At 51.9% G+C, this 25,334-nt stretch overlaps 1 long non-coding RNA gene and 1 pseudogene across 8 annotated transcripts in view; one reads left to right on the forward strand and one right to left on the reverse strand.

The window, feature by feature from the left end:
- Window positions 1-25,334, forward strand: part of LOC309612075 — a 69,665-nt gene that overhangs the window by 24,350 nt on the left and 19,981 nt on the right. Inside the window, exon 3 of one of the 7 annotated variants that reach the window (XR_014234919.1) lies at window positions 25,223-25,276. The exons of the other annotated variants lie outside the window; for them this stretch is intronic. This is a non-coding gene — a long non-coding RNA (uncharacterized lncRNA). The remainder of the gene's footprint in view (window positions 1-25,222; window positions 25,277-25,334) is intronic. 7 annotated transcript variants of the gene reach the window in all.
- Window positions 2,584-22,221, reverse strand: LOC309612270 (sulfotransferase 1C1-like; annotated as a pseudogene). The gene is made up of 6 exons: window positions 15,915-22,221; window positions 13,418-13,579; window positions 10,372-10,538; window positions 6,505-6,629; window positions 5,574-5,668; window positions 2,584-4,538 (listed from the first exon to the last, which is right to left on the reverse strand). The product of its transcript is annotated as a sulfotransferase 1C1-like (transcript).

Genomic DNA, 25,334 nt, shown 5'->3' on the forward strand with positions numbered 1-25,334 from the left:
CCTTCTGATAATGAAGCCCAGTCTCTCAATAAGAAATGTATTAATCAACTATACTCTAATATAAAATAAAAAGTTAAAAAAGAATAAACGTTTGGTGGAATTCACCAGTGGGGGAAAAAAGCCCGCAAAACGCCCTTGGACTAGTCAGCAGAGCTGTACCCTCTCACGGTTTGCAGGAGAAGCAGAGTCAGATCCTGGGCACCCGAGACTCCCAGCCCTGCTGATGGCCGACACTTACAACAATTTCCAGAAACAACGCTGACATCCAAGGGCTTTCATCGTAAATCTACAGGCTTCCAGTGCGAAGCTTTGTGTTCAGATTGCTTCACGATTTCGAAGTATTTTTTTTCTGTTTTAGATCAACGTGGAGGTAACTGCACACCAGCCTGAGCGCCCCAAGGCTGTTTGTTAAGGAAAATCTTTGAAAATCAAAACATCCTGCTGGGGGTTGACGGGCCAGGCAAACCTCATTGTGAATTCTCGTGGTGTGGAGGCGTTAAGATACACCCACGCGACCCGATACGCTGGAAAGCAGTGACACATCCCCTCCCCCATCTGTCCCTCTATCGCAGTGAAAGGTTTCATAAAATTCAATGTCAGGTGGAAAAGTATAAGTGTTTTCATATTTTCAGCTTTCTTTCAGAAACTAGGATCTATTTAATACATTCAGAAAATAAAGCAATATTTCGTCCTTTAGTTTGAGTGAAGCTGCTCTGTTGGGAGTTTCGCCGTCTCGTACCCTGGGGTTCAGGTGTTGCCCCAGACCCTCCTGTTTGCTCCCTTCCCATCCTCCCACCCCGGCTGTCCTCCAAGCCTGCGAGCTTCTGCCTGATCACACGGGGCCCTCCCCAGGCCGACTGCTCCATCTTCTCTGGCTGCCCTGTCTCAGTCCCTCGGTTCAGACCTGACCCTGAGTCTCTGCTCCCCTGAGCACAGCAGGACTCGTGCCCTGAGTAGGGGACGTGCTCTCCCGGGGCCCCACCGGCTGGGCCCCCTCCCCTCTGCCCTGCAGGGAGCAGGTGCTGGGTGCTCCCACCTGAGAGGCCACGTGTCCGGCAGCAGGATGGAGTGGGGTAAGGGGCCAGGAGTCGGGGCAGAGCCCACCGTGCCGGGCTGGCAAATCCACCCAATGAGCATCGGCTGCTGCCCCATCCCACCCGCTACCCTCCCGACCACCCAGCTTCCCACTCCAGGATGAGGCTCTCAGGCACACAGAGCTCGAGGTTCCTGGTAGGGAGCTTTCCACATGGGACTCAGAAGGGGGCTATTCCCCACTGGCGCTCTGGAAACGCGGGGACCTGCAGGTGCTCTGCCCAGATGCCCCCAGGCTGCTGCGTCCCAGCTCTGTGCTTCCTTCTGACGGGCCTGGGCGGCTTCCTTCAGAGGCAGGGTGCCCTGGGTGCTGGGCGGCTTTGCCCAATGCTCTGAGGGCACGAGAGCCTGGGAGCTGACCTCTCCCCCCAGGGAGGACCGATGCCTCGAGGATGGGCCCTCCCCAGAGCCCCTGAGGATCAGGCGGGGCTGAGCTGGGCTAAGTCCCCACCCCTTCCTGCCCCTCCAGCCTGCTCCCCCTTTCCCCCCCCCCCCCGAACCATGAGTCTCTCTTGGGAGCACGTGGTCCTCAGCTCAGGGTCTGCCTCTGGGAACCAACCCCAAATGGGGCCCCACGTCTCCCAAGAGCAGCCTGAGGCTGGTGGCAGCTTCTGGCTGGGCTGGAAGCTGGGGGTGACCCAACGTTCCACCAACTTCCATCTCCCTGGGACCTGGACAGCGGAGGGTACTGGGAGGGGTTGTGCTAGTTTTCTGTCCCCCGTCCGGAACAGGAGTGGGGTAACGGGGAGCACAGGCCTTGCTGGGTTGATGGGGCCTCGGGGGCTCTGCCCACAGGATGGACCTGGCTGGGCTTCTCCTGGACCAGGGCTCAGCAACCCCCTTCTGTACGAGACCAGATGGTGGAGGTTTCAGGCTCTGTGGGTCACATCCGTGCTGTTGTCTCTGTAACAACCTTTTGAAAATACAACAGGCTTCTCATCTTCCAGCCATACCAGACACTGGGTTTGGCCCACGGGCCATGGTTTTCCAACCCCTGTGACCCTAGATCAACAACCCACGGAGGGAGAGAGAAGGGAGGATGAGGATGATGAGGAAGAGATGGTGGGTTTTCCAACTAAAAGTAAACCTCTTAGGAGGAGAAAGCTGGTCACCAGATTCCTCCAGTAAAGCTCTAACTCCACGGAGTGAAAAGAGAGAGAGGGAGAGAAGACGCCTAGAAAGGTTTAAGAATTAATCCACTGGGACTTCCCTGGTGGCGCAGTGGTTAAGAATCCACCTGCCAATGCAGGGGACACGGGTTCTATTCCTGGTCCAGGAGGATTCCACATGCTGCGGAGCAACTAAGCCCGTGCGCCACAACGACTGAGCCTGCGCTCTAGAGCCCGCGAGCCACAACTACTGAGCCTGCACGCCTAGAGCCTGTGCTCTGCAACAAGAGAAGCCACTGCAGTGAGAAGCCCTCACACCACAACGAAAAGTAGCCTCTGCTCGCCGCAATTAGAGAAAAGCCTGCACACAGCAGTGAAAACCAACGCAGCCAAAAATAAATAAATTAATTAATTAAAAAATAAAGAATTAATCCATTAATTCTTCCTCACAGTACTGCAAGTATTTTTTAAAAGGACAGAGCAGAGCTTTGTAAGAGAGAAATCCATATTTTCTGTGCCTGAGATTTATTGAGAATATGAGTGGAATTTACTTTTACAATGAAATCAAGAAGAATTTTACAATTTATAAAAGAAGAAAGACAAGCTTTGCCTATGCCCAGGCCACACTGTGCGCAGGACGGGAGCTGTTATGTGCTCGCTGTCTGAATTTTTAGGAGCTCCCAGAGGTGAACTGCAGACATTAGGTGTGGGTGTTCAGCGATGGAAATGTATTTGCTGTTTAATCTCACAGGCTCAGCGCCCCCTCCCTTTCCTCGGTGCAGCTCAGTGGTCGGCACAAACACCACACGGGATTATCTGTCCTGTGGTTAATGATTTGCACGCTTGCCTTAGAAGGTAAACGACCAAGGACTGCAAACAGAGCGTACGTAGATCCTGGGAGGAGGAGGTGATTTTCAGTACCAGACGATCTGGTGGCATAGGAAAGCGCCAATCCCACAGAAGGAACCTTCCTGACTTTCTTTTAAAGTAAAGCACTGACCTTTGCACGAATTGTGTGAATGAGGCTGGGCACTTTCTCAGGCAGGTTTTAACAACAACAAAGAATCAGAACATTACATGTGCAGCTAAACAAATTGGCTGTCCTGACAATCCTGCTTAGAGCGTCTGTTTACGAAGCATAATGTGGGATTGATTCCTCCCAGAGACCCGACGGTCACCTTGTCCTTTATGTGCACATGGTGCTGGGTGTTTTCCTCTAATTCATTTCTCTTGGGCTAATTTGAGGCTTTTTTCCTCTCTCTCGAAGAGGTCTACCCAGAATATGAAATCTCCCTGGCTTTCAGGCTTGCTTTTACCCCGTGCTCCTCGCACTTTGGTCTCTGGACTTCAGACCATCCCCGTCTCCGTCAGACCCCATCCCCTGTTCCACCATCTGAGCCTCGCGGCCCCGAGTCTCCCTCATTCTGGACGCAGGGGGATAAGACCTGGTGCCTCTCACATTCTCCCCGGGGCGCCGTCCTCATCTCTTTGCGTCTTACATGCCTCTTGTGTCAAGGGTCTGATCTGACTCTTTTCTCTCTTTTCACGAGCATTGACCCTGGGAGGCCAGGCGCTGTGCACTAGTTAGGGGGTTAAGTCGTGTGGTTATTTTGCTCCAGCATCGCATGTGGCCGGGCCTCTGTGAACGACCGTGTGATTTAATTTTAAACTTCTTTCTACCCAGGGTGTGATCGCATTTTGTGTATCACGTGGCATGGGATCTGCAGACAGTGTGCGAAGCTCAGGAGGGTGGAAGGGAGTCATTGTTTTCAGTGTCCTGGTCATGAGGCCCAAGCGTCTAACGTCTAGTGAGGGGCTCTGCCAGGCTCCCCAGTGCTCAGACGCTGTGCGGAAGGTCAGCGTGCTCCCGGCCGTCTTCCTCTCGTAGTCCTGCCCAGGTCCTCCTCCTGAGGCACCTGAAGTAGTTCTTCCAGGCCCCCGGCATCCCGGCGACGAGGCGAAGCCTCAGTGAGTCCGGCATGGTGGGGGATGGTGGGTGAGCCCGCCCGCTCGGGGCCGGCACAGGGCGGGGAAGGGAGTCTGCTCCTCCCGGCAGCGTCACCCACAGAACAGGCACAGGAGCACGAAACGTCACCCAGAAACCGGGAAATGGGCCAGAGTCCCGCCTGGCCTCTGAGAGTGTGGGCCTCACGCACCTCTCCTCATGAAGGCGGAGACGCGTGGGTCCATGATGCTGGTGGGCAGGGTGCTGTAGCTGGCCATCGGGTTTTGCTTCATTACATCGAAGGAGGAGTCATAGATGATTTTATTCAGAACTTCCTCTGATACGTCTTTCTCCAGGAACTTCAGCATCTTCAGAATTTCCCGCTTTGGATCCTGTACGTAGAACAGTCACACAAAACAAATAATTGGGAGTTTTCCATTAGGGGATGACATTCTGTTTGGACAGACTGTGTTTGGGGAGGGATGAGTTAAAGGATCAGCTCAAATTTAGTCAAGGTGTCTTCCTCCAGGGATGGCTGTGGACAACGCCGGACGGTCCCGGGGCCGCAGGACATGAAGGTGAGGGCCGTCCCAGCCCCGAGGAGGCTGACCACCGTGCAAGGGGGGAGAGAAACATGAACACGGCCCTGCGACGCCCGCCCAGGAAGCGTGCTGCCCGCGGGCATGCAGGGAGGGCACGGGCTTCCGTGGGAAGGCGCGGCTCCATCCCTTGGGGGAGATCACAGAGGCGCAGAGGAGGGAAAGTGACTGTAGAGACGGCACCGGGTCCACCGAGAGCTTAACGGAAGGTCAGTAAGAGGGTGAACGAGGGATCTCACGCTGACCCAGAAACGAGAGTCCTGTGGCCCGCTTCTTTCTGATCACAGAGGTGCCGAAGGAGGACCTGTGGCGTCTGACTAGATTCCAGAGGACCTCTCAGCGCCGGCCCAGGAGGTAGCTTTGTAATTCTAGGGCACTGATTCCTGGGTCACGAGAGTGACTGTGCGATGCCTGAATAACAGTGAATGCAGAGAGCAGCCCTGTGTCCCCACGTGGGACCAGTCCTGCCGGCGGCTGTGTGGACTGCACTTCAGTGTGAGATGTGGGTCTTGGGTGAGGAAGCCGGGCGCTTTACAGTGTGACCTCATAAATCGTCACCATAATTTCCCGAGACACAAACAGAGCTGACGCATGTTTTGTGGGTGAAGAAACATGGTTCGTAAGTGCCAGGATCAATCAGGTTATAAAGGCATGTGATATTTCCTGAGCGGAAGGATCTTCTGGAAATTGTGAATGGAAGGAAAGTTACAAGATTTTTTAAGAAGTAGTTGCAGCGTTTGAGGGTAAAGCTGAGTTGGAAAGGGTGTCAGGGAGAGAGGGGGCCCTTGAGGACCTGCTGGGAAGTGACGGTGGCCGCACGCCCCTCACCTCCCTCATGTCCCCGTAGAAGAGGTAGAGGATGCGGTGCCGGTCCTTGGTGTCCCACCATCCCTTCACGTGCTCGTACCAGGAGCCCCACAGCACTGAGGGGAAGGAGAGAGATGGGGCGTCGTATCAACCTGAAGCTCATAAAGCGAGCATGGGTGTCTCAAATGAAAGAGGACGTTTAGTAAAGATAACCAGAATTCTTATTTGCAGAGACAGGGATTTTTAATATTTAGAGAGATGATAAAAAGTACCCTGGATTCCCTGGTTTATGTTTCCACCCTTGAACTTGCTCCCCCGTGAGAGACTGTCCCAAGGGCAGGGGTGCAGGGTCTGTATTCCTCTTGCATCGCTGCATGGTACCCAGACCAGCGTTTTGTGATAAATATTGTTCCCTAACAGGCTGATTGTGAAAAGAAGCCTTGAATTCATTCTGAAGAATCACAGTGACCGGATGTTTGGGCCCCTTTCCCCACTGTGATGGTGAATGGGAGGAAGCGACGTGCATGGTGTCCTCTGCCGGCCCCCAAAGCCACCCTCCGTCTCCTTCTGCTGCGGGGTTGACCCTGGGGTCGGTGTCCCTGGGCTCCTCCGTCCTCAGGGTCCCACCTGGGGGGCAGGAGGGTGACGATGGTGTTTATTTCCCTGCAGGCTCCCTGTAGCTGACTGTCTCCTACCAACCCACCTGCTAGGGACCCTCCCCTCCCCATCTGCCACACCCCAGAGTCCCGTACCATTGCCAGTCGGGTTCGGTACACTGCCCACAGCTTTCTACATAGTGTCGTAGCTAAACCCTCGCCAGTGACCCTGTCTGAGTGCCACCTGCATCCTCCCAGAACCTTGAGCAACACAGTTGGTCAGCGAAAGCCCTGCCTCTCCGATGTCCGCGGCTGAGGGAACAGGGAGGCGTGAGCCACAATTTCCTCTTACTCACCTTTCCCCTTTGAATGTCTCAGCATATTCCCCCCAGGGACCAGGGTCCGGCACCATCCTAGTCATTCTTGAGAAATGGTAATAGGACACCAGAGAGTCCTTGGCATTTCTGGCCACATGGATGATCTGAAGTCAGCCAGGAAGGGGATCGAGACACTGAGAAAACAAGACAGAAAAGTTACTGTGTGATTAGAAGAATCTTAGACCATCCCGTCTGAGTGACTAGACTTGCATTTTCTGTGACTGTTCCTTCCAGTTTGCCCGGCGCGGTTCCAGTTTACAGCTGTGGTCGTAGCGTAGTCAGTGACAACCTGCCCTTCTCTCTCAGAGTGTCCTGGTTTGCGTGACAAGTGCTGCAGCCACCCTCGCTCTGATGCTCCTGGAGGTCAGAGAGGCCACGGGGCATTTCTCAGGGTGTGAGAGGGGGGTCCCCTGGCTTTCACTGAGCGGGGGCTGTAACCAGGTTGCAGGGCGGGGACCCTCTGCCTTATCCGCACACCAGGAACCGCAGCCTCACAGATGACTGTTATCCGTGATAAGATCACAGGACGGCACTAAGTCCGCCTTTTGAGCTGCCGGTGACCTGTCCCCTCCCGGGAGTGGCAGAGCCGTGGTCCGGCTGCTGGCCTGCTGCACGCCTCCACTTCCGCCCACCGGCTCCCCAGGCTGTGTGCACCCTCGGCAGGGTGCCTGTTCCCCGTGTTGCACGTACTCGTTAGAACCGTGCATGAGTCCAGGCCGGTCACCCAGGTGGTGTTTTCCTCTGAGCGAATTAGCTCCGGTCCTGCGGCCTCAGCTTCGTTTCCCCCACAGCTCCTCCCGTGAGCCCAGCCCGGCCGTGACTCTGCTCTCTGCCCCTTTCCTCCTGCTGGACTTCTCTCCAGTGTTTACGAACGTGCTCAGGAAGCCAAAAAGGATGCACAGCAGCAAGGTCTTATGATTAAGGAAACATGTATCTCAATGCTTATGTTGGTTGTTGCTTTTTTTTTTTTTTTTGCAAACCAAAGCCTGAGTAGCTGGAACAGGGGAAGCCCGGGCTGGATGGGGAGCCTGTTGAAAAGGCCTCTGGTCTGGAGTCAGATGTCCGGGTGAGAGCGAAGGCCACACACTTACATCTTCTGAGTCTGCGGATCCATCTGTGTGAGCCTCTTATTGCTGCTGTGCAAATTACCACAAGTGTAGAGGTTTAGCACGACAAGAGGTTGACCCTCCTACGGTCTGGAGGCCAGGTCTCCCTGGGCCGAATTCCAGCTGGTCGCAGGACCAGCTCTTGCTGGTGGCTCGAGGGAGGATGTACTTCCCTGTGGTTCCTGGAACCTGAGGCCACCTGTGCTCCTCAGCCCGGACTCCGCCCTGGAATCACTCCAGTCTCTGTGGCAGGTGTCTCCTCTCCTCCTTCCTCCTTTGACCTTCGTGCCTCCCTCTCATCAGAACCCTTGTGTTGATGCTGAGGGCCACCCAGGGAACCCAAATAATCTCCCATCTTGAGATCCTCTACTGAATCACACCTGAAAAGCCCACTCTACCATGTGAGGTGCATTTGCAGGGGTTTTGGTGGCTGGGGTGTGGATGTCTTTGGGCACTACTTAGCTCACTGCTCTATCGTAATAGGAAAAGCTCGGACTAAGCTCCGTCACATCACCTCCTACTCTCAGATGATCGACAGCTCTCAGCAGATAAAGGCGGTGCTGCCTGCAAGATTTGTAAATTTTTTAGAAGGCCCAGTTTCACAAAAAGAAGCTGTTAATCTGATGACAAACCAAGTGTTAATGCGTCTTCTGACCTTGCATCTGCACTATAATTAGGAAGTCATGTTGGTTCTTGAGCAGCAAAATTAAGGTATCGGTCTGTGGGAATAAACCAAGAAGTTTTCAAAGCTGCAGTGACCTCGGTGTAATCTCAGGGCAGCAAATCAGGGATGGGATAGCAGTTGATATATGGAAACCTGTTCAATTTGACGGCATCTTGTTTGGAGATGGGAGAAGGACAAGATGAAGTGATGGAGCGCCATGGAAACCAGAGCAGAGAAACTCAAAAGCAGCCACTTGCACTGCATTTCTGAGCCCTGCACCCAGGAGAGAGTGTCTTGGCTAAACAGCCTTGACCATGTGGTTTCCCTGGAAAAGGCTCAGCCCAGAATGTGGAAGGGTCTACAGCTGGGTCTCCAAAGTAGCCTGCCCACAGGGGAGATGTACGGTCCAGCTGAGACAAGCATTTGACTCTGCTGGATGGCTACACCTTTCACTGCAAATCTCTAAGTTGATACTTGGTGTATATTCTGTATTTCATTGATTTCCAGACTCACTGATGAAGCCGACATCAATAAGAAACACTAGTACATTCAGTGCACTCTGCATTTATAGGATCTGAATTTGGAAGTGTCAAAATAAGTCAAAAAACTTAAAAATGGAAGGCAGAGGCATGACTGTTCCCGGAAGCTTGTCCATGAGGTGGACCGATTTCCAGACACTGAACGTGGTCCTGGGGCGCCCCACCCTCCTTTGTCTCGCTCCACCTCCCTCCTCATGGGTTTTCCCTAAATAAACCCCCTTCACATCCTACTGTGCCTCAGCTTTGCTCCTTGGGGGGCTCACACTGAGGTAACTGACTCGGCCAAGCTGGAACAGCCCCCAGTGGAGGTGGCTCCCGCGCCTCCTCTTTTCCTGTTACAGGTGGAGGTGCCCTCGCCCAGAGACACGCCTGGTGAAATAACCCCAATTCCTGGCCTTTCTCGTGGGAGCTGCCAAACGCGGGCCTCCAGCTGCCTTCTCCAGTGTGGACAGTAAATGCGCCACGGCACTGGCTGAAGCAGGGACAGCGGCCGTTCATCCCGTCATTAGAGACGCGCTTGCCTCCGGGTCGTTAGGCCACCGTGTCACCCCGCAATAGCCCAATGGCGCCAGCGCTGAACCTGGCCGCCGCCAAGTGGAGATGCACAGTCGACTCTCAGTACTTAAGTGCAGAGGTTCCTGCCCTGAAGGCTCCCGGTCCCCGTACTATGGAGCAGGCAGATGACACCCAGAGGCTCAGGCGCCTGCTACGATGCCCCAGATCCGGCCACCTAACGTTTTACACGCTCGGTCCCAATCACAGAAGCCGTGCAGCCCCTATTTGCTCTCACTCTCGAGGGCACCCAGTTCCCTTCACCGTGGGTTACCTGAAGGTCTCCACCACCACACACAACCTGTGCAGATGAGATCTGAACTCACCAAGCCAGCCCACTGCCGCCCCTGGCGTCATATAGACGGGCTTCCGCTCCGCTCTGCTCCAGAGGCCTCTGAGGATGCCCTTAGGAAGACCTACACCCAGTGATACACGCTCTGCAGCAGAGAGGGTGGGCCGCTCCCCGCTGAGATTCAAGGACGGCACTTCTGTGGAGTTTCTGGGCTGGGTGTGGTCCGCTGGGGGCCGTGAGATCCCTCCACCCCCGCCAGCGGGCCCCCTGCCACTGTGGCACAGCACACGCTAGGTCTCTTCACCTTTGGGAGACAACACACAACACGCTTGTCCATCCCACTAAAGCCTGTTTGTGCAGTTCCATGCAAATCGGCTTCTTCCCACTGGGGAGCATCCAGCTGAGGGCCCGGCCCTTCGTCCCTCTGGGCTCAGAAGCACCGGCCGCCTGACTGTGCCTGAGTCCAGGGGTCTCTGGACTGAGTACAGCCCACCCGGCTGACCGTGGGTTCTGGACCAAAAGCGCCTCCCCACAATGCCAAACTCTGGCAGCCTGCTGGGCCCTTTTAGAGACAGAGGTGTTCATAGCCCACACGGTTCCGCACGCAAGCCCCCATCCTGCTGGGGCCAGGGATTCAACCCGCAGAGGCGCGGCACAGCCGCCGAGGCCTCACTGTTAAAGCGGAAACGGCACCTCAAGGTTGTCAGGGGCTTTGCGGATTACAGGGGGATGAGGTTTCCCCGAGCTCAGCCCCTTGCCCACCGACATCGAGGTGCAGCTGGTGGCTCCCCCCAGGGCCGACCCCTCGAGCAGTTCGGGGAGCCCCTTGTGTTCTTCACCAGTGACCGCCCGCTGGACAGCTGGGCCGAGTCACCCTGCTGGTGCACCCCTGGTCGAGCAGATCGGCCCGACTGGCAGAATTGGGGGCAGTGCCCTTGGCTATACAACAGGCCATACAAATGAGACCCCCAAGGGCACGCATTTTTCCTGACTCTGGGCAGTAGCCGATGGGTTGGCAGTCGTCTGGACAGTGGCAAAAGGATAACTTCATGGTTCAGGGAGAGCCTCCCTGGGGGGCCTCCACCGGGAGACCTCAGACACGTCCATTGTGGCCGCCCGTGTCTCGGCACACGCCAGCAAACACCAGGGACACGTCGTGAGGCCGCTGCGGACTCCTATCCAAACCACAAGCCTGTTCCGAGGCCGCCCATGTCTCGGCCAACAAACACCAGGGACACGTCGTGAGGACGCTGCGGACTCCTATCCAAACCACAAGCCTGTTCCGAGGCCGCCATGTCTCGGCCAACAGACACCAGAGACACATCGTGACGACACTGCAGACTCCCTATCCAAACCACAAGCCTGTTCCGAGGCCCCCGTGAGCCCCTCCCAGGGTCCCAGACAGCCCTGGACCACTCTTCCTCCAGCGATGCCACGCCCCTAGCAGGGTGGGGCGGACAGCGCCCACTGATGGGGCACACAGCCAAGGTGATGGCAGATCACTGCCCCCATTGTTCCCCCCAAAACTCTGGATACTCTTCCCTATGGCAGATTGATTTATGGGACCGCTGCCAGCCTCTGCTGGTGCCACGGTTCACAGCCACCATTACGGGCACCTCTACGATCTCCTGCAGAAACTCTGCTTCCCGTCACGTCACCTCCTTCTTAAACAGGTCGATGCTCCTCCCTTTTGGCCCACCAGACCCCACAAAGTCAGATCAAGGTACTCATTTCACCTCTAAGGTGTGCGGTCATGGGTCCAGAGCACGGAGTCATGTGGGGTTTCCACGCAACCTCCCAGCCCCTGGCGGTGGGCTCATAGAGGGGACCCAAATGACAGGCCACTCAAAGAAACGCTCCTCAAGCATTTTAAACAACAGATGGTCCCACACGGACAGAAATTTAACCCCTGGCCCCAGTACTGCGGAATTCCCAGCCCTCAGCTCTCCAGCCCTCACACCAACCGCCAGGCTTCTCCAAGCCTCCCTGTTAGCACTTGCAGAGACCCCGCCCCTCTGACATCCTCGCCAGGGGAATGTCACGCCACCAGTCAGGGTTTCCGACCGCCTGGCTGTCCTCCGTGTGCTGGCGCCTTGAGCGAGGGAAGGCTGTGCAGAGCGACCCTCGTGCAGCAGAGAACCCAAGGGGACCCCTTGGGTCCCTCGTGATTACACAGGTTTCTCGGCCCACACGATGGCCCAGCACCAGCCGAAACGCTGAGGCCCCTGGCTCTGCCTCACGATTCAGGTTATGAAACCTCATTAATTCAATCAAATGCACCAAACACGTTGCAGGAGATTGAAATTACAGCTCCAGGATCCCCTGGCGGGACTGTGGACCCCAGGGAGAGGAAACGAGGCCTCCACCTGGTGGACGTCAGTCACAAAGGATCCCCGGAATCAAGGGGTCACTGTTGGTGACTCAGGTCAGGTGTCCGCCCCACCTTAAACAAGAGGTGATGACCCCCTGCTCCAGAGCAAGGACACTTGGCCTCGGTCAGAATCAGACTGCTCTCCCCAGAGGAGGCCCCCAGCCTGCCCGGCGCACACGCTCTCCTTTGGCTCTTCCAGTTGACAGCCCGGGTTGCAGGCTTGCTAGCAGACCCCCCGGGGCCACCCCGTCCCAGGAGCGGTGCTGAGACAGAGCCAGCCAGGTGGGCCCCTGCTCCACGGGTGCCTGGGTGTCAGATGCCGCTGGCCCCGGTAGGAGGGCCTCGGCCACGGCCCCACGGGCGTGGGTTCTGACCCGGAGCTCAGCTTCTTCTACCTTAAGTGGTGCCGAGTGATGCTGAAGCCCGTCAACTGCCTCCTGACGTCATGTCTCTGTGAAGTACATCCCGGGCTGGGGCTGGCCCACTGTCACCGGTCAGACCACATAAAGCTGCGGTCGTTGTCAACAAGTGTGGTGTTGGCATAAAGAGGGACACACAGTGGAAAAGAACAGAAAAGAAAACCCAGTATGGGTATACGTGTATGGTTATTCGATTTTGGTGAAGGGGCCATGGGAATTCGATGGGAGAAAAGACAAGTTTTTCAACCAGTGGTGCTAGAAGAATTGGCCCAGTCAATCATGGGTTTTCAACAGGTAGTAGTTTACAAGTGAAGCAAGATTAGGTTTTGAGAGGTTTAATAACTTGCTCAAGGTCACCCAGATAAGAATCCAAACCAGAACTGCAGCTGGGCTGTTTGATTCCAAAGTCTGTGCCTTTTCACCACTGGTTTGTGTCCTATTGCAAAGCTACACTTTGCTACTATTTACTCTGTAAAAACATGTCCTTTATTCCTAATTGGTTGCAAACTCTTCAAGGGTGCTGCCTACCTGCCTGCCATTGTTTCTTAGTATCTCTGGTGTGAAGCACGTCCTTTGTTGATAATAATGGTACCATATATAGTTTAGCTTGATTCTCTGGCAGACCGGTTGTAGATAAAATACAGCAGAAGACATTCCTCCAGGAGATGGTAGCACAGTGACAGGGAATGAAGTTCCCGCTCGCTGGAGGCCAGCAGGCCTCACCCCACCTCCACTGCGCTGGACGTTCGTGCCTGCTCTGGAGGAATGCGCTGTCTGAAGCCACCCAATCATGTATTTTAGGAGACGGGTTGAGGGGTCTTTTTTCCCAGCCGAAGGGAGTGTGTTGACCTGAACCGTCCTCAAACTCCTTCCCCGCTCCCTTTGGAAGTATTTTCTAGAAGGCCGACCGTGGAGATAACTCTCCTTCACCTGCACACTAGTCCAGCACAGGTTACAGCCCGCGGGTCCCCACGGGCGCGTGCCTGAGTTGAGCGGCGGAGGGAGGGCCCCCCCATGAAAGGACGCCGGTCGAAGGTCCTGGCCCGCTGGCTCTTCTGCACGTCCCTGCCGTTCTGGATCACGCCCACAATCTCCTGGGTCCAGGTCGCGCCTGGAAGGGTTAGTTCTCCTCAGTCCCACCCACTCACTGTACAGCTTCACTCGATTTCCTTGATTATGCACATATTCAGTAAAATTCACATTTGCTTGTGTTGAGCGGAATCAGCTCGCTTATCACCTCCTCTGAGGGACACTCAGGGAAGACGGGCCTCTGCTCTGAGCGCCTGTCCCCTGTCCTCACTGTCCGGGTCTTCACACACACCTGCCTTCTTGTGAGACCGTGAGCTCTACTGAAGCGGGGGCTGTCCTTTTGCTCCTTTGTCCCGCATACCTCATACCTCACATAGGGTTTTGTACCGAATAAATGTAGCTTGAGTGAAAGAATATTGACTCAAAGGAAGGTACGGAAACACAAAGATGAAGTAGACGCTGTTCCTGCCCCAACAAGCTTCCAGTCGTTTTGGAGGAGATAAGATATGACAGAGACTGCTTCTTGCCTGGTTCATACCTATTCTTCTCTTCTTTCTCAAGGTAACAGAGCCTCAGTTTTTAGCTGGACATATAGCTCAAGGCTCACAGGTTGCAGTTTTCAGTCTTTCTTGATGCTAAAGGTGGCCATGTCATTACATTTTGGGAAGCTGTCTTTGAAGGGAAGGAACATGACCTTGTTCCTCCCTTCCTACCTCCTTGCTGCTGTTTGGAATGTGCATGTGATGGCTGGAGCTCCAGCAGTCACACTGGACTATAAAACCAAAAGCTAAGCCTGAAGATGGTGGAGCGGAAAGTTTGAAGGACCCAGGGTTTCTGAGGATCAGTGCAGCCACCATTTCATTTCACCTGGACTTTTAACCTCCAGACTACTTTTTATTTTGAGTTTTCTGACGCATATAGCCAAACTGAATCCTAACTGATACAGAAGAGGGGTGTAAATAGACACATGGGTGGGCAAAGAGCTAGACTGTGCTCCCTGCCCACCACATGTCCATTTTCCTCTTCACACCAAAGGCATTTGGTGCCTCTGACTCTTAGCCAAGCCTGGTGCTCACTGATAGGTAAGACAATACACAGATAACTGAAAGGTGAACGGTCTCCAGTAAGAGCCATAAGGGATGTGCAAAGGGCCATGGGAGTTCAGAGGAGGAGGGGCAGCTCCCTGTGGAAGGGGTAGGTGGGCTCAGCCGAGGTGGTCTCTTGGCAGGGAAGGGTCAGAGCAGGACGAGAGTGTCCACCTGCATTAAGAAGCCAGAGCATCCCAGGGAGGAAAACCTTGGGAGCCAGGATGAGGCCGACGTACCTCCCATGTTGGGAAGCGTAAGCAGGGCTCACGGCGGGTTTGAGAGGTACTGGGGGAAGGGGGCAACGAGGCTGCAGAGAGAGTGCTGGGAGGGTCTGGGGGTTGACTGCATAATTTCCAAGGTGAACTGAGAACAACTTTCTGATGAGGTGCAGTACCAATTTAAGTTCAGATCTGAGCAGGAGAAGTGCAAGCCAGACAGAAGGTGATTCTTGAGAAACTGAAAGCTTCCGGCAGGAGTAAGCAGGAGGTCCCTACCCTGGTTTACTGCCCAAGCCTGGGCGGCAGTGCTGTGTGATGGGAGCAGAGAGAGGCTAAGGAGGGCGTCCTGAGCCAGAGAGGACAGAATACACGCCAGCGTGATCAGGAACTGCGGAGAAGGGGCTCTTCTGGAATCTTCCTGGTTCTGAACATCCAGGGTTTCTCTTGTGAAGTCCCGTGGCCACCGAGAGACTTCCCCAGACTGGTTACTGGTTACCTCCCTCGCTCCCACTGCTTGGAGTAATGAGCACGTAACTCGGAGCGTCCTCAGACCTTCCATCCGACTTTCCATCCAGCCCTCTGGGCTCTGGGGTCTCTACTCCTCCACCCTGCACGAGCCTGGCTTCTCTGCCTCTTCCCACCCTGACTTCCCCACAAGCTCCTCTCCATTTCATAGGATTCTGGTACGTGTTCCCCCCCACCCCGTTCCCACAGTCCTCGTGCAGGTTTGGACCCGATGCTGAGTGGACTTTTCCACTCAGTTCCAGCTCTGTCTCCGCTTCCGGGAGAGCCCAGGGGAGGAGCGCGGGGAGCGGCAAGGCTTCCCGGAAGGAACCTCTGCGCTGTTTCTCAGACTCTGTGCTTTCAAGTAGTTTTGTAATTGATCCAGTCCTTTGATCACGTGGGAGTCTGCCCATCTCTTTCTCTATCAGGGACCAAAATAAAAAGGAGGCTCTTGGCCCCTGGGGGGTTGGAACTCATAAGTGAGTCTGGTTTTCATTGTTCTAGGGTCTGGCCGTGGTGAAAACCTGTGATTTTAAAATCGGGGGCCCCTCCAGGTATCCCGGCTCTGCTGAAGCTGGCTTCCCCACCACCACTTTCTCCAAACTACCTGCCTTTGCATGGGTTACAATGAGCAGGTCATTAGGCTTGGCTTGGAAATTCCAGATTTCTCCCAGTTGTCTCTTATTATCTGGGTCAGGAGGATTCCATTCACTTCTCTGGTTTCTGGTTGCAGGTATTTCTCCTCCAGGGAGAGATCTTTCATTTCCTCAGAGGACATCTTTCTATGTGGACCTATTTCACAGGTGCTTAAAAGAAAGGGGTGCTTGTGTCATTTCTAAAGCTTTGAACAGTGATTCCTTTTTTTTTTTTTTTTTTAAGATTCCCTGAGAAAGTTAGGAGAGATGCATTGGGAATTCATTGTTACGTTTAAGGAGAAGAGAAGTAAAAACTGTGGGAGCCTGAGCATTTTAAATAGCTTCGTTTCGGGGTGTAAAGATGACGAAGAAACAAACATGATCTGGGGGAGGTAAACGCCCGGAGGGAAGCGCAGCTGGGAGGTAGGCGAGGCGGTGGTGCCCCTGAAACCGAGCGGGGCCCTGTGGGGCTCCCGGGCATGGAGGCCTTTTTGTCCCCCGTTTCTTATAGGCAAGACTTCAAGACTCCAGCCTCCATGACCTTCCCTGAGTTCCAAAGGGCAGATTCGAACAGCTGCTAATGAAGGGAGGGGCAGCCTAGAGACCACCTGAGGCGAGATTAAAGGGACCAGAGAAGCTCATCAGGATTAGGAGACCGACCACCTGAGACCCTGCACACACCCCAGTCTGGTCAGCAACCCCATCTTGGGAAGTACTGTCATAAAGCTCCTCATCACTATGTGTGGGGACACATAGTTTTTCGAGGCAGGAGCCCGCTGTGTCCCCCTTTGCCTGGCCAAGTAATGAAGCTCTCCTTTTCTCCTTCACCCAAAACCGTGTCTCTGAGACTTAATTTGGCGCCGGTGCACAGAGAAGCTGTGCTTTCGGCATCACCCCCCAGGTTGGCTCATCAGGGTGGCCTGTCCGAAGCCTGAGTGACAGAGGCAGACGGCCAAGCGGGGCACCGGGGCAAGGGCCCCCGAGGACAGGGGTCTCAGCAAGCACAAACCTGAAGTCGAATCAGATGAGCAGTTGTCCACTGGGGGGGCCAGGCTTCCAGGTCCAGGCTGCCCCTCCTTCTGCAGAGGAGGGGCCCCGACTCAGAATTCAGGCTGGACCCGTCGTCCAACCGCACGGGTGCAGGGAGTAGAAGAACAGGGTAAATGTTCTCCACCTGAAAGACTGCATCAGCCTAGTTAGTAAAATTCCCCGGCGTGCTTTAAATTGCATTTCATTTAATATGTTCTACTTTAGTTTTTAAGTTGCTCAGTTCTCTAACAATAACAACAAGAAAAAAGTCCTAATTACTTCAATAAGTTTCACAAATCTAGTGAGTTAAGCTAATATGGCGATTCTTAAATTCCCTTAAACATTTATAAACTAAGTAAAATTGTCTGAACTTTCAACCTAAAATCCCAAGTCTAAATAATAAATTGCTTCCTAACATATTGACTTCTAGCTGCAAGAAGGTCATCTGTTAGATAACCCAACATGCTGAAGTTTCTTGCACGCGAGACGAACTTACTAAATACGCCAAGGTTGTTCTTAAACTTAAAAACAGGAATGCTGTGCTTGGATTTACTTTATTACATTTCTATAATAAATTTAAGACTTCAAGAAACTGAGACAATGTTATCTGCCAAGGGACCAATGACCACATGCCAGGCCAGTCGGGGTTCCCTCCCCAGCTGGAGGATTGGGGCAGGACGTGGACCCGGGGCTGCACACCGGCAGGGGGCTTGTGTGAGACCCAGGCTGCTGCACTGAAGCCTCTCCACGGTCGTTGTGCCAGCAGGCCTCCACACGGTTGAATTAAGCCTCACCTGACGCCGTGACCACCCCCCCTCCAGCCCCACCCTCCTCTCACCCGACTTGGGTCCCACCAGCAGGTTCAGATCACCTGTCTTCTTCTTTGGGCTTCTGCGTCCCTTTTGTTTGAAAGGAACGGTCTGGGGTTAATAAAACGAGAGTGACAACCCCTTTTTTAGGAGCCTCTCTCCACCTGTAACATGGCGATCCGTCCACACTAACAGTGAGTGAAACTGTCCAGGGGTGAAGGTCCCTGAGGGCAGAGCTGAGGAAGGGGTGGGAGGGAGGAGAAAGGGCCACTGGAGCAGTGTCCAGAGCAGCCTGAGGCAAAAGAGAAAGTTCTGGACAACTTTCTTATGTCTTTAAAGTTAAATGAGTTATTGGGCTTCCCTGGTGGCGCAGTGGTTAAGAATCCGCCTGCCAATGCAGGGGACACGGGTTTGAGCCCTGGTCCGGGAAGATCCCACATGCCGCAGAGCAACTAAGCTCATGCGCCACAGCTACTGAGCCTGCGCTCTAGAGCCCGTGAGCCACAACTACTGAGCCCAAGTGCCACAACTACTGAAGCCCATGCGCCTAGAGCCCGTGCTCCACAACAAGAGAAGCCACCACAATGAGAAGCCTGCGCACCGCAATGAAGAGTAGCCCCCGCTCGCCGCAACTAGAGAAAGCCCGCACACAGCAACGAAGACCCAACACAGCCAAAAATAAATAAATAAAATAAATAAATTTATTTTAAAAAAAGAAAGAAATTTAAACATCATAAAAGAACACAGGATGGAAAGTTATGTTTACTCCTCACTTGAGACTTCCAGGCTCCCACCATAGAAGCAACTACTGTAACCAGTTTGTACAATGTTATTCCAGAATGTTCTATGCATATTTAAGCATATATGCATATATATGTATATATAGATATATGTATATAGACACGTAGTTATTTTTACACAGGTAGAGGCATACTATATGGATTGTTCTACATCTTGATTTTTTTCACTTAAATATTTCTTAATGACATATATTTTAATAACTGGCTTCTAATAAATGAAAAATCATATTATGTTGACATTTTATTTTTCATTTCTTTATGATTGAGGTTGACTATCTTTTCATATATCATAAACCATTTGTGTTTCTTTTCCATGAACTGCCTCTAATAAGTTCTGTGTCAATTTTTCTATTGGTTTAATGGTCTTTTATAACTGATTTGTAAGAGGTCTTTATATATTTAAAAAAATGAGCTCATTGTCATGTGTTGAAATATTTTTCCCAGTTGATATTTTGACTTTGTGTGGTAATTTTTTTCCTGTGCAGAAAAAAAGATTTTTTTTATTAGTCATGTTCATGAATCTTTTTGGAATTTGGCTTTTGTGTGTTGCTCAGAAAAGCGTTCTTATCTCCAAAAAGAAATAAATTCTCCTATATTTACTTCTAATAGTTTTATTATTTTATTTTACATATTCAAATTTTTGATTCACCTGAAAGTAATTTTGATAAAAGGTAGCTTTTTTAGATGTTTTCCACATGGCTGCTCAGTGGAATAAGCCACATTGCTAAATTTCAATGTATTTAAGCACCCATTTAAAAAAATTAACTTTGTTATTATGGAAAATTCCCAACTTATAAAAGTAGATAGTGAATAGTGAGGACGAAGACTTGAGAGGCAAGATTTTGACATTTGGACATATCGAAGCCTGGAAGTTTTCATTTCTTTCTTCTAACAATTTCAACTGCATAACCTAGAAAGAACAAGGATGTTTTATTTAAAGCTGATTCCTCACCTTGCTCCCCCAAATATAAAACAAACAATCATCTCCACTAGGAAGGAATTAGGAAGTTTTTTCATAATTTTAAAGTGCTGAAACAGTGATGATTTCAGGGAACAAAGTAACAAACAATATTGTGTAATTCTGTTTCCATGCTTGCTATCTTTCTGTAACTCTGTGCTCCAGTGGCCTTGGGGATGCCTACACTCACATGGAAAAACCTGACTTACTCATGAATAACGTTTTCTAAGAGTCCAAATGGATTCCTAATTTTTCTTCAGTATATTTATGAATAGAAGCTATTGTTTGGATGACAGTATGCATTAGCATGTTTTGTTACTTTGTGTTTCTGGCAACATTTTTATTTTTATCTTGCTCAGTTTTCAGTATATACCCAGCTAGATCTGGTGAACTGAAGGCATAGACAGTATCGAATATGCTGCATTAAAATATAATGATTGTCAGAGAACGAGAAGACAAGCCACAGACTTGGGGAGAATATTTGCAAAAGGCATATCTGATAAAGTGCTGCTATCCAAACTGTACAGGGAACTCCTAGAATTCAACAAATAGAAAACAAACAACATGATCAAAAATGTGCAGAAGATCTGAACATACACCTCACCAGAGACACAGGTGACACAGAAGCACATGTTGCTAAACTTACGTCCACAACAGAAACCTGCACACAGATGTCCGTGGTACTTCATTCACAAGTGCTCAAACCTGGAATCAACCAAGATGCCTTTATAGGGGATCGATGAAGAAACTGTGGTCCCTCCAGACAATGGACTATTACTCAGTGCTCAAAAGAAATGAGCTGTCAAGCCATGAAAACACATAGAGAACCTTTGATGAGTATTATACCAAGGGAAACAAGCCCATCTGAAAGAAGGTTATGAACTAAATGATTCCAACTGTATGACATTCTGGGAAAGGCCCAAGGAGCAGTTCACATAAATGTCATGTTACTGCCCTGTTTATAATCCTCCACCTGAATACGTTTCACACACATGACTCAGCTTGTCATAATTATTTTGAGATTCACCCCTGTAGGTGCATGTATCGATATTCTATTTTTATTTATTTATTTATAATGAAGTGTTCTTCCATTGTATGGGCATACCACACTTTGTTTATCCGTTCACTTATCGATGCACCCACACAGCCATTAGATAGTGTTGCCAGGTATGCATTTTCCTAGACCTTTATTGTCAGCCTAATTATCCCATTGTTTTCTGACCTTTTTTTGTTATTGAAAATTTTGCTCTCTTAAATAGCTCATTTGTAAGTGAAATGTGTTTCTTCCCCAATTTTAAAAATAATATTTCTTCTTTGTTGTTTATAGATTTATAGGATGATATCTAAGCTTGCATTCATTTTTATTTATCTTTCTTGGAACTTGTACTTTTTGATTTCAAGGATCACGGGTTTCATAGATTTGGAACGTGCTCAGTTCTTTCTCCCTTTCTCTCTGCTCTTTCCTTGGGACTCCAGCTGGCTCTGTTCGACCTTCTCTTTCTGTCCTCAGATCTCTTAGCCTTTCCTTGCTCTGCATCTCTGGCTACAGTCGATGTAATTTTTTTCAGCCTGCCTCTATTTTATAAATTGTATTGAGTCTGTTATTTAACTCATTCTTAGCTTCAACTGTTGTCATTATTTTTACTCATAGATCTTTTGTCTGTTTCTTATTTAACGTGGTTTATGACTTTATCCTTACACATCTTAGTGGACATGTTTTACATCGCTGGCGATCCCAGCTTCACATCTTTGCAGGTGGGACTCAGCTAGTTCTGCTCCAGCTAGCCTTTTCCTAAGTTGCTCTGTAGTTTCTCATCCTGCACTCACGACCAACAGCCCTTTATATGTGCTAGTTCTTTGCTCATTTTGAAGGCAGGCTCCTGTCAGGCTCTGTGACTGTTTTTTAGAAGTCTCAGCTGATCTCTATGAAGAATGCCAGCTAATAAATGGGGAAGGAATATTAGAAAAAAATCACCAGTGGATGCTGACCAGCACTGGATGAAATGGGGAGAGAAACAGGCTATTCACAATCTCAGCCCACAGATTATAGATGGAAAATGCGCTTTCGTATGGAATGATGTGCAGGAGACCACCTTGACTAAGTGCTGCCGCTTAGCAACCAATGGCAGGACCACCCGGTGGGTTCACGGTCTGATATCAACAACGTGACAGGTGCAGTTTTCTAGTAACAATGTTTAACCTGAATTTAATCATGAAGAAATCATTGGATAAAACCAGAGTGTGGGATGTTCTATGAGACACCTGGCCTGAATTTTTCAAAAGATTCAATATCATGGAAATATACGACAAAGGAGAACAACATGGTATGGTCTGGGGGCACTGTTCCAGATTACAAGAGGCTAAAGAGACGTAACCAAATGCAGCGCAAAACACACCAGGATTCTGGGCTGGAAAGAAAGCTCCGGAAGACATTATGGGGACAGCTGGGGAGGCTGGACTAGACCGTGTGTTTATAGGGAAAATGAATGTCTTTTTCTTAGGAGATACCGGCTGAACTGTGCAGGGATGAAGGGCCGCAGTGACTGCAACTTACACTCTGATGCTTCTTTAAATTAGTCCATGTTCACTGGTACATAGAGGTGTGTGTAGATGTACATACACATACACGTGTGTGGGGAAGAGGGAGGAGAGAGGGAGGGAGGGAGGGGGGAGCAGGTACAGTAAAATCTTAGTGGGTGAATCCAGGAGAACGTTCACAGGTGTTCTTTGAACCATTTAAAAAGTTTTAGTTTTAAAATTTTCTAAAGAAAAGTATAAGAGAAAAACAAAAGTCTCATTTGTTTTCCTGACTACCGAGATAACGTGAATGTGGGCTGTGGCGGCGTCATGGGTAACTTGTGGTTTCTGATGTGCTGGGGGGCCCCCGCCCCCCGCTTCCCAGACGCCCCCTCGCCTACCCCGCAGCCAAGGCTGAGAGATGCTCTGCAGGGTGTTGACTTCTCCGAACACGGAGTTCTCTTTCTGGCAATGCGTGGTCCGTATTTTACAATACTGACGGCTGTGTGTTCCCTTTACCTGCAGTTCTGGCGGGGGTGGGTGTCTTACCGTGCTGTCTGTCCTTCAGTTGGTTCTTTCTAAATGAGGTTTCCATTTGGATTGCGAGTTCGTTTTCTGTGGGGACACGTGTCAGATCCTGTGTGGCCTGCTGAGGGCTTCTCTCTCTGGAGAAGCTGTGGACATGCCCTGGCAGGGGCCCAGGGTACCACTAACCTGAGATTTAATTTCATATTAACTTAGTGCCTTGAGGGGTCGCTGGACCGAGTGGGTTGTGTAGTTGGGCCTGCATCCCAGGCCTGGGGTTCCAAATCCCAAGCTTCCTCACCCCCTCCCTGCGCGGACTCCCGTTTTCTCCAGGGCACTTTTTTTTTTTTTTTTTTAATTTATTTATATTTATTTTTGGCTGTGTTGGGTCTTCGTTTCTGTGCGAGGGCTTTCTCTAGTTGCGGCAAGCGGGCGCCACTCTTCATCGCGGTGCACGGGCCTCTCACTATCGCGGCCTCTCTTGTTGCGGAGCACGGGCTCCAGACACCGCAGGCTCAGTAGTTATGGCTCATGGACCCAGTTGCTCCGCGGCATGTGGGATCTTCCCAGACCAGGGCTTGAACCCGTGTCCCCTGCATTGGCAGGCAGATTCTCAACCACTGCGCCACCAGGGAAGCGGTCTCCAGGGCACTTTGAAGAGGCCAAGCTCATCCAACTCCAGATCCCCTCAGACAGGGCCCCCATCTCCCCTCCTGACTTTCACAGGCCTTAAAACACCCAGGTGGGCGTCTGCACCCACTGCCCAGGGTGGGGTCAGCCCCTCCGGCCTGTGGCTCAGCCCTCTTGAGTGTCCTGTGCCCACTCCACAAGTGGCTCCACATTTAAAGGACTGTTTTGTTGTCTGCATCTAGAATTTCTTGGTGCTTGTATTGGGAGGGTTTTCAAGTAATCTGGTCTTGTCATTGGATCCGGAAGTTCCTTAATCTATTATTTTTGGCTTACGTAAACCTCTTTATCCTGTATGTTGGCAGAACAGACCTCCTTGGATACGTTTCAAACTTTTTAAATTTACACTGAGTCAGAAAAGAAAAAACATTTACCTAATAACCAAATTCTTTCTTAAATTAAAAGGTAATCTACACACATTCAGTTTACTAAAAAGCAATTTCAGTGGCATAGAGAAACAGTGATACTTGAGCAAACTTTGCTCTGGAGATCTAGAAATGAACGAGCTTTAGCTTCTGATTGCAGGGGCCTGTCCTGTTCACCTGGTGCCCCCCGTGCTGGTCTGATGACTCGCAGGGCGGGAGCCCGATTTTGTCACTGTTGTGAAACCACCACGTCAGCCTCCTCTGCTGAGGCCTCGGGAGGTCCCTCTCCCTGGGTGGAGGCTCGGGGGTCCTGGGACCCGCCTCCTGCCCGTCGTCCTGCCCGCCCCCCACAAATGGCTCTGCTGGACCTTCTGTGTCTGTAGCTGCGCAACCTGAGCCCATCTTGGGGTGACAAGTGAGGGGAAGGAATCTTTCCTGCAGCCAAAAGAAGGGCTGAGAAGCCCTTTGGCCGCCCCAGCTCTGCGGGCTGCCTGCCTGGGCTCTGATCTGCTGTCAGTTTTCCCGTCTGCTCTTTCCAAAACGACTTCCAGTGAAAGCAGGGACCCCGGTTCGGGGTGACACCCTGGGCAGAGGGCCTGGGCCCGGCTTCCTGGGTGGTCTGGGTCCCGCCGTGGAGGCCCCGCCATGTTCCCTGGAGGACACGCTTTGTGAGGGCCTTACTCCGTGGAGGTGGCTGGCCAGGCCCCCCTGCAGGGAGGGAGGAGCCCCAAGTGAACCCCCCAGGAAGGGGGTGCCCTTTGTTCAGGAAGGCCACCCTGGCACCAGGGACAGTGTCTCCAGGAAAGTTTGGGATGAGGGGCAGAAGAGTTAATTTTCCTCCCTCATGTCTTGGAGGAAAATGTTCTTCCTGTGTGAGCAGAAACAAGGGCAGGCGCTTTCCCCTCCTCACCTCTGGCTCTGTTCCCCTCCGGGGGGCTGAGCTGATTCCGGGGAAGGAGCCCCGCTGGGGGGCTCACCGACCTTGACCTCTGCTCCTGTGTGTTGGCCCTGAAGACTCCTTTCCGCAGGCTCTTCCTCCAGGGGCTTCTCGAGTCCTGAAGCCCCAGACCTGTACCCGTAGGAGGAGCAGCTCCTGCTCTGGCCCTGCCCCTTAGTTCCCTGGAAATAGGACCTGCTTAAGGTGGGTCTGGATGGGGCTGCACCTCAGGGCTCAGGTGGAAGCAGGAGGTGAAGGAAGTGGCCAGTGGGAGTCCTGGTCGTTGCCTCCCCTCTGTCTTCCCGGAACTTGGTCTTCAGTTCCCGGAACCCGGCCTGTGGCTGCCTATTTCCTGGCCATGGCAAACCAGTTTGGAATTACAAGGACAAGGAGCAGTGGTTCTGTGGCCCGTGCAGTGGCTTCTCCTGCTCCTGGACTGACTTCAATAACTGACCGGGAACGCGTTCCCCACACGCCCAAACGTGTCCTGGGAGTCCTTTAAACTCTTCCCAGAGTGTCACTTCCCACTGAGTTGGCTAAAACAGAGGTCCTCCACCCCCGGGCTGCAGACCAGTACCGATCTGCGGCCTGTTAGGAACCGGGCCGCACGGCAGGAGGTGAGCCGCAGGCGAGCGATTCTTCTGTATTTACAGCCACTCCCCATCGCTCGCGTTACCACCTGAGCTCCACCTCCTGTCAGCATTATGGTGAGTCGTATAATGATTTCATTATATGTTACAGTGTAATAACAATAGAAATAAAGTG

This window comes from Balaenoptera borealis, assembly GCF_965194805.1.
Source record: "Balaenoptera borealis genome assembly, chromosome: 15".
In the NCBI taxonomy this organism is placed as follows: domain Eukaryota; kingdom Metazoa; phylum Chordata; class Mammalia; order Artiodactyla; family Balaenopteridae; genus Balaenoptera; species Balaenoptera borealis.